Source organism: Lepisosteus platostomus, chromosome 24 (genome assembly GCF_059453375.1).
Source record: "Lepisosteus platostomus isolate fLepPlt1 chromosome 24, fLepPlt1.hap1, whole genome shotgun sequence".
Taxonomy (NCBI): domain Eukaryota; kingdom Metazoa; phylum Chordata; class Actinopteri; order Semionotiformes; family Lepisosteidae; genus Lepisosteus; species Lepisosteus platostomus.
This window is the reverse complement of record NC_142634.1, coordinates 879,083-895,777: the sequence shown is the minus strand read 5'-3', so window position 1 is coordinate 895,777 and position 16,695 is coordinate 879,083. Positions and strand designations below refer to the sequence as shown.

At 38.3% G+C, this 16,695-nt stretch overlaps 3 long non-coding RNA genes across 12 annotated transcripts in view; 2 read left to right on the top strand and 1 right to left on the bottom strand.

Moving 5' to 3' along the window:
• The window catches only part of LOC148641336 (uncharacterized), a 13,439-nt gene extending 10,314 nt beyond the window's left edge, over positions 1-3,125 (top strand). For 8 of the 10 annotated variants that reach the window (XR_015929894.1, XR_015929891.1, XR_015929895.1 and 5 more), the window contains one exon: positions 326-3,125. This is a non-coding gene — a long non-coding RNA (uncharacterized LOC148641336). The remainder of the gene's footprint in view (positions 1-325) is intronic. The other 2 variants (XR_015929896.1, XR_015929889.1) reach the window with 2 other exon arrangements.
• The window catches only part of LOC148641333 (uncharacterized), a 338,459-nt gene that overhangs the window by 307,999 nt on the left and 13,765 nt on the right, over positions 1-16,695 (top strand). The gene's annotated exons all lie outside the window — the stretch shown is intronic.
• The window catches only part of LOC148641335 (uncharacterized), a 17,203-nt gene extending 508 nt beyond the window's left edge, over positions 1-16,695 (bottom strand). Inside the window, exons 1-5 of the long non-coding RNA XR_015929899.1 lie at positions 15,091-16,695; positions 14,875-14,990; positions 12,050-12,311; positions 11,798-11,939; positions 11,589-11,704 (exon numbers count right to left, since the gene is read on the bottom strand). This is a non-coding gene — a long non-coding RNA (uncharacterized LOC148641335). The remainder of the gene's footprint in view (positions 1-11,588; positions 11,705-11,797; positions 11,940-12,049; positions 12,312-14,874; positions 14,991-15,090) is intronic.

Genomic DNA, 16,695 nt, shown 5'->3' with positions numbered 1-16,695 from the left:
GAAGAGCATAGATTAGCCACCCCACTCAAATATTCCCAAGACAAAACACTACGCGACATCTGTCCAGCTCTTGTTCTTATTGAATGTTTTGGAATTAAGAGGTCTAATTGTCACCACTTTTGAAAATCTGTTGACTTTTTCAGAAGAGTGATCACTCCACTTAAAACATAGTTTTCAAATTAGTTCATGATCAGTGGAGCAATGCAAAGAATCTTTTTCAGAGTAAGACATCAGCTTTTGGGTCAGTTTAAATTGAACAAACTCTCAAATCATTTTGAGATGATGTGTTACAGTAATTATTGATTTATGAAGTTATTGTTTACAGACAAAGGCGATATTCATTGTCAGAAGACGGATGATGGCCAAGCATTCCCAGAACGAACACTGGAGATTCCAGCAGCATTAGACGGGCAAACCGCTTGGGAAGAGACATCGACTGAGACAGACTGGACTTCATGAACAACACCAAGAACAGAGCCTACAAGATGAGTCTAGATAACAATTCCTTAATCGTTTTAGTGAATGTTTCTGAAAAGGCTAAGGACTACAGCAATTGTTTTTGGACTACAGAGATATTTCAAAACTTCATTAAGAAGTTAGACATTTGATAAAAAGACATTTTAAATGGCTTATCTTTACAAGAATATTTTAGAACTTTGATTGCAGTTCAATAGATGCCGTAGACCTAATCCACAATGTCTGCATTTTATTTTACTTTTAGCCATAAACTGTTGTAAATAGTTTAATTGAAAAAAATATTAATTCAGAACACACAGTTGATTTTGAAATTGTGAGGCAATTATCAGCTATAGTGGCTCGTATCTATGACTGAGCTGTGATTTCTGTTTAACAGAGACCTGTCTGTTACACAAAGGACATTTTTCACTTTAACAGGTGTCACTTCCCAGCAGAGTCTTACACATTCCATAAGGATTTACTGCATTGGAGCAGATAAGCAGCCTCAGCCTTCTGATCATGGAAAAGCAATAGAAAGGTGCCACAAATGGAGTTCTGGAAGTTGTTCTTTCATTGTGTCTTCAACAAAATCATATTAATGTGCTACTGCTGTTCTGTAGAATCCGCCTACCACTCATCTCCAGCCATGTTGCCTGAGAAGAGAGGAGGGGAGATGACATGACATAATGGATGGATTAATACCCTTATTAATTTATTCCTTTTTTTAATTGTATAATGCTAGCATGCCCAAAGGGGTTGGGCAGTCAGAAATTTTTCAGCTATTTTATAACATAATTAAGAAGTTGGAAGTTTGATTAAAAACGTTTTCAGAGGTTTATCTTTAAAAGAATATTTGAAAATGTAAGTTGTTTCTTAAACAAAGGCCATTGTTTGTTCACTGGAACAAGCGTCTCCAGATAATCAGTTAAGCATCCTAAAACAATTGTTGATTGTAAATTTGACAAGATTGTCGTAATGTAAAAGCTATAGTAAAGTGTAAAGTATAGATTTGTTGAATTCTTTTGTTTTTGTCTTCAACACTATCATATGCAGATGTTTATGTTACTTTTTTGTAGCAGCTGCCTGCCAGTCAAGATGCCAGGAGGTACATGATATGACCCACAAGTACGTAATGTTGCAGAGAAGAGCATTCAGTATGGGAAAAAGAAAACAAGACATTTATCTGTTAACACATCCAGAATTCAAAAGATGGGTGATGGGACAGCATTTCAAGACCAGGCACTAAAAGTTAAATTGAAGTTTTAGAAGTGATTCTTTGTGTTTGGCTTCAACACAATATGCTCACATTATTCATTTTTACATACTGCCTGATATTCATTACAGTCCAGGGTTCCCAGGAGTACACACGGCACAGCCAAAATGTGGCTAGCTGAAGTACAGCAGACCATAGGGGAAGATCTCTTGCCCACATTAACGTTTCTGCTCTGAAAAGCACTGGATAAAAGTATGTCACAGACTGCTGTTCAGCTGCTGATTTTGTGCAAAACATTGCAAATGAAAGATTGAAATATCAGCATTCTATGAATTTCAGACATGAGTATGTATGAGCTAGATTTGCAACGCATGTTTTAAAAACTGAAAAATTGTAATAGTGCATGTTGTAATGTAATGTAATTGTAATTGTAATGTTGTAATAGCTCATGTTGGGTTTATTTTGCTATACAAGATGCTCACAGGAGTAATCCCCTTTGATAGAGGTGATCATTTAGGTTTATTGGCATTTGTAAATAGTTCTGCTTTTCGTCTGAGTGTACCTCAAATTTATTAGAATGGAACTAACCGTATGCTCCCCACTATAATCACAGTTTTAGGCCATCCTCTTTTAAGGTAAGAAGACTATGAAGTACTTACATACTAGACAATTTTGAACACATCACAGACATCACAGTCCATGATGAAGGACAAAAATATCACGACTATAATCCTGATGATTAGGGAGTGGGAAAGTGGCTGTAGTCTGTGTTCGGAGCCTGGGGATGATCACTGGTACAATATTTCTTTATTGGCCTAATACTACTAATCATTTTTATTTTATGTATTCACTGTCTTAAAGCTGTATGCACAAAGGTAACTAACTTGTTAGTTAGTCTCATTGTTTAGAACATAGTGGTGTGAAAATAAATATGTTCTAAAGGAGGGACTGAAGGAATGTTATAAAATTTATAAAAGGTAACAAAAACTGCTTGTCTTTTAGCTTCCGAAATGCTTATAACCCTAGCATATGGAAACATCAGTGGCAAAATACAGCTTATGTCTTAAATGTAGTTAAAAGGGAAATCAAATGTCTTGTTTTGCCAATGTAAGCAATAACAAAAGTCTTGGTGCAGGTGGATGCTGCACATTGGTGGTGGTGGAGGGGAGTCCCCATTACCTGTAAAGTGCTTTGAGTGGAGTGTCCAGAAAAGCACTATATAAGTGTAAGCAATTATGAATTATTATTATTATTATTAATAAGAAGTTGTTTTGCTGTACCCGATCTTGACTAAAAAACTAATGGTTCATTTTAGGGATTAGATAATCTATGTTAAAGGTTGGAAGTTTGTCTATCACTATGTATAAAAAGCACTGAGCAACGTCTTTTCGGAGAGACTTGCTTTTGCAAGCAGCTCTTCTGTGTGCACACGAATAAATAGCTTTTCTTTCACCAACATCATAATTCTGTCAATTTTCATTTTTCTACATAAGTGGACACTTATTTTATGGAGTGCAGGGCTGATGTTGAGCTGAACGTTGGGGTTAATGAGCATTAAATGAAAGCTCCTAGTCTCTTCTTTCATGTACATTTGGTTTTAAGCTTGTAGTATGCAGCGTTCTGGAACTATTAATGAAACAGGCCAACAATTTTGTCAATATTCCAAAATATTGGATACAAATTTCTATGGAGGTGGATATGATGCTGAGTTTTTAAACTGGGGATAATAGACATTAAATGAAAGCTCTGAGTCTCTGCTTTCTTGTGCATTTGGTTTTACGCTTGTGTGAACCGTTTTGGAGATATGAATGAAAATATGCCATCCATTTTGTGAATATTGAAAAATAAGGGACACATATTTTAGGGAGTGCAGGGCTGCTGCTGAGCTGAACTGTGGGGTTAATGGGCATTAAATGGAAGATCTTAATCTCTTCTTTGACATACATTGGATTGGAGACAAGATCTCTAGTACCACGATACTGAACACCGGAACCCTGCAGGGCTTATACTATTGAGGGATCAAACATTTATTTTGATTACATATATACTAGTTTGCTTTTACTGTGTAAATAATGTACTAACATCATTTACTAAGTATCCTGCCAGAATAATGGAAAATGACTAACTGCAACTTAAGTGTGAGCTGGCTACGTGCCTGGAACATGAAGAGCAGAGCCAGCTTCGGGCAGCCTGACCAGAACTGAGTGTGCCTGATATCTGCTTAAGTCATGATTAACAAATTCTAGAAGTACATAATATCTTAAACAATTATTAAAGGAGCCCAAGAATATTCTTACAATTCTTATAGTTTATCATGTACCAAGGCACAGCCTTGGCTTTACACCATATATGGCATGGAACTGTACTGAAACTGTTCTGGGTGGGTTATCTGTTTGTGATTTTGTATAAAACGTGTCCTTTTGTATCAATAAGTAGAGTCATGGCTTCATCGGCTTTGGCTCCCATATGCAGACGTAATAATGGTAATGCCTGCTTCATACAATCTCCGGATTGTGTCTCCTTTGTTGGAGGCAACAAAACACATGTTCAGTCTAAAAATTGTATCCATATTCTGTCTATCCAAAGTGACTAGTGTTTCAAAAACTTCATCCACTTTCAGAAATTGACAGAAATGTTCACAACTCATCAAAACATGCTTCTCTGTTCATTCTAACGATTATATGCATATTCTATCTAAAGTGTAAAGTCTAAAGTGTGGTTGAGAGGTCTTTTAAGAAATGAGCGGGTGCTGCGGATCTGCAGTCGGACAGACAGGTCTTTTAAGAAATGACAAATTCTGGATCATGTCAAAGGAGCAGGAAAAGTGGATTTAGTGAAGTATTTGCAGTGATCCTGTGGCTCTGCCCTCAATACTATGTGATTGATATTTTTAATGTCATGTGTGGGTATTTGTCACTGGTATTAATTACAAGCAATGTCAACAGAATAGAGTTCAATACTCCAGAGTGCTTCAGAGTTCCATACTGCTTAAACATAAACAACTCTTGCTTAGTAGATTCTATCATAGTACAAAGGTAACAGCAAAACCACACTACAGCATAACTGTTTCGCTTTTTCATTTAGAAAATAATACTGTATTTTTTTCAAAATTCAATGCATTTCAATTCCTTTTACCTTTTCTCAGTTCTGCCTTTCCTAACTTTTAAGGACAATATCTCCACCTTGATAGTAATGTCTATCTATAATGTCTATGATAGGGAAAATGTTTTTTCAATTATCTATTTGATTATTTTATTTTTATTGATTTGAATTGAGCATTTAGCAGTGCTATTTTTTTTAAATGAAGGCCTCTACTGTAGATAATGTGAGTTTATTTAACAAAACAAAACAAAATGAAAGGAATGCATTTTTATGAGGAAAACAATATTGATATTACCGTGATAATCTTCCTTAGATCATGTATTGCATCATTAAGACAGTTTGTGGGCTTGAATTACAAAGGTTTTCATGTTCTATGGTACAATATAAAAACATTTATTTTAATTAGATTTGTTTTTAAAAACGCATGTAAGAATTTATTTAATTAACATGAGTGTAATAAAAAGATTTTAAATATTACTTTTAGTATATTTAGTCCCTAATGCACAATGCAATGATAATTTGTGCAACATTCATAGGTGTGTCTCAAAGGGCACAGTGCTCCTTACTCCAGAGTGCTTTGGAGTTCCATAGTGCCAAAACATAAGCAGCTCTTGCATAGTAATTAATAATAATTATAATAATTGCTTACACTTATATAGCGCTTTTCTGGACACTCCACTCAAAGCGCTTTTACAGGTAATGGGGACTCCCCTCCACCACCACCAACGTGCAGCATCCACCTGGTGATTTTAGTAGAGCACATAGTAGCACAAAGTTAACAGTGATACCGCACTACAGCATAACTTTTTGGCTTTTTAATTTAGAAATAAAGAACTATTTTTTTCAAATTCAATGCATTACTACTGCTTTTACCTTATCTCAGCTTTGCCATTCTTAACATGGAGGACAATATCTCCACCGTGTGGTCATTGTTGGTAATGTCTTACTTTCAGGGCAGGTTTTCATTTCAATTCTCTAATAGGTGATTTTAATGTTATAGATTTGGATTCTGCATTCAGCAGTGCAAGATTTTTTATCCAAGTTCAATAGAATTTTCATAGTAATGTAAGTTTCCTTAAAAAAATAAAATGAAATGAAAGGAATACATTTTTATGAGGAAACCTATACTGACATTCCCATGATAATCTTTCTTAGTTCATGTATTGCATTAGAACTCTTTGTGGGCTTGAGTTACAGTGATTTTTCTGTTCTGTGATACATGATAAATAATAACAAAAGCATTTATTTTATTTAGTTTTGTTTTATAAATCTTAAGATCTGATTTCATTAACATATGTGAAAAGCACTGCATAATGCAATGAACAAAGTATTGCTTACAATTAATAATTGCTTATACTCATATAGCACTTTTCTGGACACTCCACTCAAAGCGCTTTACAGGTAATGAGTTTCCCCTCCACCACCACCAATGTGCAGCATCCACCTGGATGATGCGACGGCAGCCATAGTGTGCCCGAATGCTCACCACACATCAGCTATCGGTGGGGAGGAGAGCAGAGTGATAAAGCCAATTCATAGATGGGGATTATTAGGAGGCCATGATTGGTAAGGGCCAATGGGAAATTTGGCCAGGATGCCGGGGTTACACCCCTACTCTTTTCGAGAAACGCCCTGGGGTTTTTAATGACCACAGAGTCAGGACCTCGGTTTCATGTCTTATCCGAAGGACGGTGCCTGTTTACGGTATAGTGTCCTTGTCACTGTACTGGGGCATTAGGACTCACATGGACCGCAGGGTGAGTGCCCCCCTACTGGCCCCACTAACACCTCTTCCAGCAGCAACCTTAGTTTTTCCCAGGAGGTCTCCCATCCAGGTACTGACCAGGCTCACACCTGCTTAGCTTCAGTGGGTTGCCGGTTGTGAGTTGCAGGGTGATATGGCTGCTAGCTTAGTTCCTTAGTTCATGTATTGCATTGAAACACTTAGTGGGCTTGAGCTACAATGATTTTTCTGTTCTGTGATACAAGATAAATAATAACAAAAGCATTTATTTTAATTAGTTTTGTTTTATAAACAACACTCAAGGTCTGATTTCATTAACATATGTGAAAAAAAATCATTGCATAATGCAATGAACAAGGTATTGCTGACAGGCCTCTGCAACAGAGTGCTATGCTTTTTGACACATACCTGTGCTTGTTGCAAAAATTACCGTATTTTACTATAGCTTATATTTTGCCTGCAGACCTGCAGTCTGGCCGACAGGTGTTTTAAGAAATGACAAATTCTGGATCATGTCAAAGGAGCAGGAAAAGTGCATTCAGTGAAGTGTTTACAGTGATTCTGTATTGCCCAGGGCATTAATCAGGATCAGGATTTAGCTCCAGCCGGGCCAGAGATAGTGTTGTGTAGTACAGCAACCCACAGGATCACAAGGGTAGAGCCACAGCACTGTTTCTTCTTTAAAAAACCAACATGTACAGGTATGAAGCAATCACATTGTAGCAGGAGTGACATTGATTAAGTGCTTGCATTTCGGGGCTTGTGGAATCTATAGGGTATGATTTCCACTGAAGGCCTTCAGAGCCCAGTATATCAAATGCCTAGCTGTAAGCCTGGTATGTTGTATCACAGAATCGCTTTTAAACCTTACCTCTGGTATACTTAGTTCCTATTGCTCAGTGCATGACGAAAGTATTGCTTCCCGGTGTCTGACATAGAGCACTGTGACACCCTTTGGGAATCCCATGCATGTTTCATGAATTATCATATTTTACTAGATCTTACGTTTTGCTTGCAGATCTGCAGTCTGGCCGACAGGTCTTTTAAGAAATGACCAATTCTGGATCATGTCAAAGGAGAAGGAAAAGTGTAATTAGTGAAGTGTTGGCAGTTGTTACGACCCCAAGTGTCTAGGGGTAAAGGGGTGTAACATTTAGGATAGTTTGTGGATGCAGATGTGTTCTGGTGAGGGACGCGTGATAACAAGTGTTGGTGAAAAAGTGATTATTTTAAGGTGAGTAAGTGACTGGTCTTCGGCGTCTTCAAAACACCCTAGCTAACCTTCACTGACTACACAAAACCATACAAGACGAGAAGCACTCACCCATACTACCTGCTGCTACTAATATAAAAATCAACTACGTGTGCAGAACGTACCCAACAACCTAAGCTAACCCCATACACAAAAGTTCACATAAATACAAATAAGGAAAAACGAGAGTAGACAACAGGAACAGGGTACAAAAGAACAAAAGACACAGAGGTAGATAACACGTTAGGGCAAGGTAATGGTGAAATAAACGATAAACACAAACAAATGAAAGTACGAGGAAAACACAAACCAACAAAGGCCGAAGCTATAAGAAAACACACACAAAAGAAGCCGAAGTAAAAACCGAAGCTGAAGTAAAAACCGAAGTCAAACGAAAGACCTTCCTTCTGAAACCTCCAGCGAATATACTGAATTATCTGCATTCTGATTAGTCGAGAGTTAAATGAAGATGATGTCACACAGAAACATTGATGTAATGATGGACCAATCAGGGAGGGAGAAAAATCAAGGTTACATCCCACACAATGTAACACCCCCACCATAAAAACAAACAAATAATGTTTGTTAAAGCATGGGAAAAAAGAAACAATAGGCTGAACTATACGGTTATGCGTCATACAATCAGCAATGATATGCCCTTTTCTATGACAATAAAAACATTTGTGTGTTTCTGACGAACGTGATGCTTTAATTGTAGTCGGATTTTCTCCAGGTGGTATTCTAGTATTCTAGTTTTAGGCAGTATTTAGGCAGTAGTATTTGAGTCTTTACGGCGTGCAGACGTAAAAACTTTTTTGTGCGTGAGCATAAACTCATCTGCCAAAACAGCTGCTTGCGATAAGGAAGTTACTTTTTGTTCGTTCAAATAGACAGCAACGCGTTCAGGCAAACAGTTCTTAAATTCTTCTAATAACATTTAACTTGTGCAATGAGTTAAAGTCACTCACTTTACTGGCTATCAAAGAGAATTCCTTTCTCTCCAGTGAATTCAACAAACGTTTGGCCTGACACTTTACTATGATTTTGAAATCGTTGTCTATAAGCTTCAGGAACTAATTCGTAAGCCCATAATATAGCAGCTTTCACAATATCATAATGCAAACTTTCTTCTAGAGAAAGTGTAGAGTAAACTTCCGGAGCTTTGCCCACTAGTTTACACTGCAAAAGCAGTGACCAGACCTCCTTAGGCCAGCGAAGGGATGTGGCAATGCGCTCAAATGTACCAAAGTACGAATCAACTTCCAACTCCCTGAATAGAGGAACTAAAGCAATCTGCTTACTTACATCAAAGGTGGTCGAGAGTGGAACTTGCAAAGGAGACACGCTAGAGGCCTTGGAGTGGGTCAGCTGTGCAGCAGGAGCTTTCCTTCTTTGCTTCTAATTCAAGCTGTCCGAGCTTAAACTCGTTCTCCGCCTTGATCTCCATTTTACGAATTGCAATTTTATGTTATTTTTTTATTTTATTTTTGTGAACTTCCTCAAAATTAGTTCAGTTTTTATGTATATAGTTGGCTTTGCGACATACCTTGGGATTTGTTGTTGGTGGGGTGTCAATTAAGGTGCACCCTGGGCGTCATAGGCCTTACGTTTTTCTGGTGATTTCTCAGACGCATTGTCGACGTCAATTGGGTGAGAGGTACGTTACTGTCTCTCTCCAATGAACTTATGCGACTTTATTTGAATCAATTTATTTTCTGTTTTAAACGATTACTAGTGTGGCGTAATATATTGGTGACCATGTGACGAAGACTGTGCCGCATTATTAGGTTGCATGTAATGTTTTATTTGATTAATTAGAAAGTTAGGATGTCTGAACTGGAGGGCCTGTTGCTATATGCTAATGTACCGTAAAGGAGGGTAGTGTGGTGCAAACGACACGTGGTCATGCAGGTTAGCATGCGAGCGTTATTTTTTTAATTTATTTTTATTACATATTAATGCGGAGATATTATTTATCTTTTTTCTGTGAATATTACAGTTGTGTGCCAAATTAATCAAGGTAGTGCATAAAGGTAATGTTTAATGCATTATATGGTGTTTAACCCCATGTTATATTTTGCTAAGCAGGAGAGAGAGACATTTAGCGTGTGTAACGCCCATGTGTTTTATGTTCTATAAGGTATGTCGTCCATTTTGTTATATTTTTTTCTTTCTTATTTAATGTTTTAGGTGTGTCGATTTTATTAACCAAATGTAAACGTACAACACTGGAAAAGTTGCATTCTAGAGTTAGATAACGGCAATTGGCTTATATCGTGGAGAGTACGTATAATGTGATGATAGATAAAACATGGGAAAAGAAAGGGGGGATTTATGCGTGTATTACAATCGTTGTAATTCAGTGGTTCTCAAACTTTTTGGACCAAGTACCACCCCTAATCCAACCAAAGCATCCAAGTACCACCTACAAGTCATCATCTCATAGGAACCCTAGAAATTCTCAATGACCAACATGAACGCATGTGCACACACACTCACACATACATATAATAAATATTATAATAATAAACTTTGTTTGATATATTAAAATGTGGCTTCTTAAAGTGTTTTACAGAAAAAAAACCAACAACAAATAGGAGGGGTGAGCCTGTTTAGTCGAGCAAAGCAGATGTGAATTCATTTTTCGAGCCTTGATACAATTCACAACAGTCTTAACAGATTTTAAATCGTCAGGCATTTTCTTGACGGCAAAGGTCTCGTGGTGGATGTTGCAATGAAACCATTAATTTCTGGAGCAACCTCTCTAATTCGTGCAACTACACCGCTGTGTCGGCTTGTCATTGCTCTAGCACCGTCTGTATAAACTCCAACACATTTTATCCAGTCGATGCCATTCTCTTTGATAAATTCATTCAGAAGCTGAAATACGTGCTCTCCTGTAGTTCCTGTTGGTAGCGGCTTACAGAACAGAAAGTCATTTTCATTTCAATAATTCTATGAATGACTGTGTCTTTCAGGGGGGGCAGCGGGTCGAGCTGTTCAGCAGCTTTTTCTCCACACATAATAGTGCGGGGCTTTAGCAATCCCCAAGCTTGCATTTTTCCACGTTTCCGTTTTTATTTCAGTGTTTATTTTAAGTATTTATTTCATGCGCATGGGAGAGAAACACAGAGACGCTCTGTGTATTTTTCTCAAATTAACTTAGAACAAGTCTTAAATATTTTTCTGTTATTTTTCACGCTTTCCTGTGCTCACAAGATTACCAGCATTCACAGCGCGTATTTCTATTCTATACAAAGTTGGCATTGTTCCAAAATCATATGATTGCATTTATATATTTAATTATTATTTTATATATCATTCTTTATATTGTTAGATCTTATATATCATTCTAGGAATTATTATTATTCTGTTATTTTATATAATATGATCTCAGACGCATTGTGGAAGCCAATCGGGAGAGAGAGAGAGACATTTAGCGTGTGTAACGCTCACATGTTTTATGTTCTATAAGGAAATAAAATCGCAGACCTCTACCTGGTGTCCCTGGGTGTTCATTTGACACAATGCAGAGGAAGCTGTCTGCTACAAAGGTGCAACTCGAATTCTACCTGGCGTGCCTGGGCTTTTTCCTGTGCCTCTATTTGCAAGCAGGCCAGATTAACTTTCAGGCGAATCTCATTTTTTGACCCAGTGGAGACTGGAGAAAACAGTTCAAAGGGAGGTAATGTGGCTTTGACCTCTGTCCCCCCAATATTTTGTCATTTATTCAGCTCCCTCCTCTGCAACACCTTCAATAACTTCAATGGCTGAGCAGATGTTGTCATGTGTCAGCATCCTGTAGTGTTTCTCTGCAGTACCATCTGAGTGGGCCAGATAATCCGCCACGATGCTCTCCTGTGCATCTGTGAGCCTCTTTGTGGCCATCTCAAATGCCCTTCTGGCAGCCTGGCTGGTGGTGAATGGGAGGTGGTATCTACAAAACAAACACATACACACAGTGTATGATTGTTTCCAAGCCACAGACAGTTCGATTAATAAATTAAAACAACTTTGTGATTTGGTTTACTTCTCATGCAGTCTTCGCAGGTTGTTGGAAGGATTATAAATTGGATACCCCACAGAAGAAATAAGAAATATAAAAAAAATCAGTCTCTGTTCCACAGATGCTATCAGTGGCAGTACAGCGTAGTTTAGTGAATGTGAAACATCTGAAAAAACAGACAAAATGCAGTTATTGTAGTTTTCAACTATTGTTAAATGCTGAAGACAGATGTTGGCAATGAACTGGAGAGAGTATATCAATGTAACTTCGACTTACATGTTCCTCTTCTACATTCAGGTCAAAGCATGCCAGCAGCTGTGAGGAGGTTGTGTACTTTGTCACTGCTATTATCACCAGTTTTTGCCCTCTGTAACGAACAGTTCTTTCCGGACCCTATGCAGACGACACAGTCTGACGGAGTGGGGAAACATTGGGGGAAATGTCATGCAGGAAAACGGGGCAGAAGACAGGGGGGCGTGTCCAAAGTGCGCTGGTGCACGGGGGAGGTGTGATCGAGGCGAACAATCCGAGAGTAGTCCTTAGGGAAAATCCAAAACGCAAGGGTAAGTCCAAAACCAGGAGATCCATCAGAACAAAGAATTAAAAACCACGAAGGCCGGGTCAGAACCGGCGGACGGGGAACAGGAACGGGAACGGGAACCGAGGTTAAAACCTTAACGGGACCAGGCGCTTCCAGGTCCCGGACTCGCACGATACGGAAATCAGAGCAGAGCCCGGAAGAGCATCAGCGCCTGGCTTTTAAGGTGGGCAGGGAATGGGAAACAGGTGCAGAGAATGAAGTCTTAAGAGAAAGGGCTGGAGCACCCTTAAGGAGGGGGGACTAATATCGTGACACCCTCTTTGTGACACATTTTTTCTCTGCTTCCATTTCTGGACCTGAAATCACAAACATTTCAATAAATAATATCTGATTCAAAACTACCGCTGATCATTTTACAGTAGCAACAGCAGCACCCAGTCAGTCTGACCCACTTGGCTGGGTGCTAAGCTTCTGTAGGACGAGGTGGCCGGGATCCCCATGAGGACTCACAAGTAGGGGATGGTGTGGAAGAGAGGTGCAAAAGATAAATGTTAAGGAGAGAAGAGGCTTACATATAACATTAGGAGGTGTCATCAAGAATGATTAGGATTTAGTGCTGCTTAGGCTGTTTGAACTTGATGTTTGCCATTCACTAACTCGTGTTCCATATGGAGTTACTGAAGAGAAGCTGGGGTGGAGATCAAATTCCACTCTCACTCGTCTGTTGTCCAGTTCATTCAATCTCCCTGACTGAATGCAGAGCTGAGAGCATCTCTCCCTCACCCTCCCTCCAGTCCAGTCTCCCTGTAAAGGCCCCATGTAACGGGAGCACCACCTAAATGACAGCGATGAGCTCTGACCAGCACTGTTATTCACTGTTATTCTCAGTTATTCTCACTGTTATGCTCCTGGGAGAAAGGAAGGTAAGTAAAGTAAGGCTGCTGGAATAGGTGTTAGAGGGGCCAGCAGGGAGCGCTCATCCTGCAGTCTGTGTGGGTCTTAATGCCCCAGTATAGTGACAGAGAAACTGTACTCTAAAAAGATGCTGTCTTTTGGACGAGATGTAAAACTTACCCCAGCATCCTAACTAAATTTCTCATTGGCCTTTACCAATCATGGCCTCCTAATAATCCCCATCTCTGAATTAGCTTCATCACACTGTTCTCATCCCCACTGACAGCTGGTGTGGTGAGCATTCTGGCACACTATGGCTGCCATCGCATCAAGTAATGAGTTTTACATTTGTTCTGTAAGTACTTTATCAGAGATGTTCTGAACAATAACACATTAAAAGCTAACTTTATAATATTCATGTTTTAATGAAATATTAGTGCTATTTTTAACATTTCAAATAAACAGAGAATGTGGGAAACAGTCTCTAAACAATGAGAGATGAGTTAGGAAGTCTTAAAGTTTTAATCTTAGTCTTTAAAAGCAATAAATATCTAGTCAAAACAGATCATTAAGATCATTGGGACATATTTAGCTCTGCTTCCACTTTCCTTTATCAATATACTGACACTATTACATCTTCCATGTAATTGATGATACTTCACAGTTTCAGAGTGTCAACTCTAATTCCTGGTCCTGAATCTTCAAAAAAATCATGCCCTGATGACTACAGGCCAGACCAACTGCTCTAATCAAATTTTAGAATTTGATTAATAGGAAATATAATATGGAATCACGTATTTAAAGAAATTAATAATGATATAATTATATTCATGCACTGTAACACAAACAGTAGTATATGTGCACGGCTGTTCCAGTAGTTATCATGTGACTGTCAGTGGTGTGATGGTTTAAGTGCCTGACTTATAAGTGAGAGGTTGGGTGCTCAAATCCAGCTATTGCCATGAGTTTTCTTTTAACAAACATTTCTTTGAAAAACTAAAATAGCAATAGCAAAATTATGGACACGCTATTGACTTTTTTATATTTCTAAATATCACAGCATGTCCGTAATGTATGTACACAGTGGTACTGCAGGGTGTAGGGTGCAAATCCACGTGAGCCCGAAAGCCCTACATTAATATTGTACGTTCGCCTGGCGCTGCATGGTTTTCACATCTCTCTCTCCCTCCCCCCCCCAGGAGTGCTGCCTGTGCTGAATTTCACTCCACTGTCTGAGTCTCTGTCTACATTGTTTGTAAACAAACCGGTTTCACAGGTATTTTCAAAGTAAAACAGGGCAAGTCTTCCAATGAAAGACACACACTCCACCTTCTCCCACAGACACAGATTTTTTACTGTTACTAAGCTAAAATATAAAAGATGCCAGATGGAAATACAGACAGATGCACTTACACCTAGGGCCAATTTGACCAGAATCCATTTAACCACCCTTCAATATATCTTTGGACTGATGGGTAGAAACCAGAGCCCCTGGAGGAAACCAAAGCAAACTATGCAATATTACAATTTTTCAGTTATTAAAACATGTGTTGCAAATCTAGCTTATGCATACTCATGTCTGAAATTCACAGAAAGCTGACATTTCAATCTTTCATTTGCAATGTTTTGCACAAAATCAGCAGCTGAACAGCAGGCTGTGACATACCTTTATCCACTGCTTTTCAGAGCAGAAACATTAATGTTGGCAAGAGTTCTTCCCCTATGGTCTGCTGTACTTCAGCTAGCCACATTTTGGCTGTGCCGTGTGTACTCCTGGGAACCCTGGACCGTAATGAATATCAGGCAGTATGTAAAAATGAATAATGTGAGCATATTGTTTGAAGCCAGACACAAAGAATCACTTCTAAAACTTCAATTTAACCTTTTTGGTCTTGAAATGCTGTCCCATCACCCATCTTCTGACTTCTGGTTGTGTTAACAAATAAATGTATTGTTTTCTTTTTCCCATATGCTCTTCTCTGCATCATTAAGTACTTGTGGGTCATATCATGTTCCTCATGGCATCTTGACTGGCAGGCAGCTGCAACAAAAAAGTAACATAAACGATAACATCTGCATATGATGGTGTTGAAGACAAAAACAAAAGAATTCAACAAATCTATACTTTACACTTTACTATAGCTTTTACATTACGACAATCTTGTCATATTTACAATCATCAATTGTTTTACTGATTGAATTGCTGAACTGATTATCTGGAGACGCTTGTTCCAGTGAACAAACAATGGCCTTTGTTTAAGAGACAACTTACATTTTTAACCATTCTTTTAAAGATAAACCTCTGAAAATGTTTTTAATTAAACTTCCAACTTCTTAATTATGTTATAAAATAGCTGAAAAATTATTTAGTCCTTCACCTATTCAGAAAAGTTCACTAAAATGATTAAGGAATTGTTCTCTCAACTCATCTTCAATTCAATTCCATTTATTTTTATATAGCACCTTTCACAACAAGGATGCCCAAGGCGCTTAACAAAGCAAGTGACCAGACACGTTATAAATACAGAATAGAAAAGACCAGAAGACAACAGAGGAGAGGAACCAAAAACTCCTTACTAAGGAGAAAAAAAAACCTCTAGGGGTCAAAGGTCAACTGGCTGCCCAACCCCTTTGGGCATGCTAGCATTATACAATTAAAAAAAGGAATAAATGAATAAGGGTATTAATCCATCCATCATGTCATGTCATCTCCTCTCCTCTCAGGCAACATGGCTGAAGATGAGTGGTAGGCGGATTCTACAGAACAACAGAAGCACATTAATATGATTTTGATGAAGACACAATGAAAGAACAACTTCCAGAACTCCATTTGTTGCACTTTTCTATTGCTTTTACATGATCAGAAGGCTGAGGCTGCTTATCTGCTCCAATGCAGTAAATCCTTATGGAATGTATAAGACTCTGCTGGGAAGTGACACCTGTTAGAGTGAAAAATGTCCTTTGTGTAACAGACGGGTCTCTATTAAACAGAAATCACAGCTCAGTCATAGATACAAGCCACTATAGCTGATAATTGCCTCACAATTTCAAAATCAACTGTGTGTTCTGAATTAATATTTTTTTCAATTAAATTATCTACAACAGGTTATGGCTAAAATGAAAATAAAATGCAGACATTGTAGATTAGATCTACGGCATCTATTGAACTGCAATTAAAGTTCTAAAATATTCTTGTAAAGATAAGCCATTTAAAATGTCTTTTTATCAAATATCTAACTCTTAACAAGGTTTTGAAATATCTCTGTAGTCCAAAAACAATTGCTGTAGTCCTAAGCCTTTTCAGAAATCTTCACTTAAAGGATTAAGGAATTGTTATCTAGACTCATCTTGTAGGCTCTGTTCTTGGTGTCGTTCATGAAGTCCAGTCTGTCTCAGTCGATGTCTATTCCCAAGCGGTTGCCCGTCTAATGCTGCTGGAAACTCCAGTGTTCGTTCTGGGAATGCTTCTTCTGACAATGAATATCGC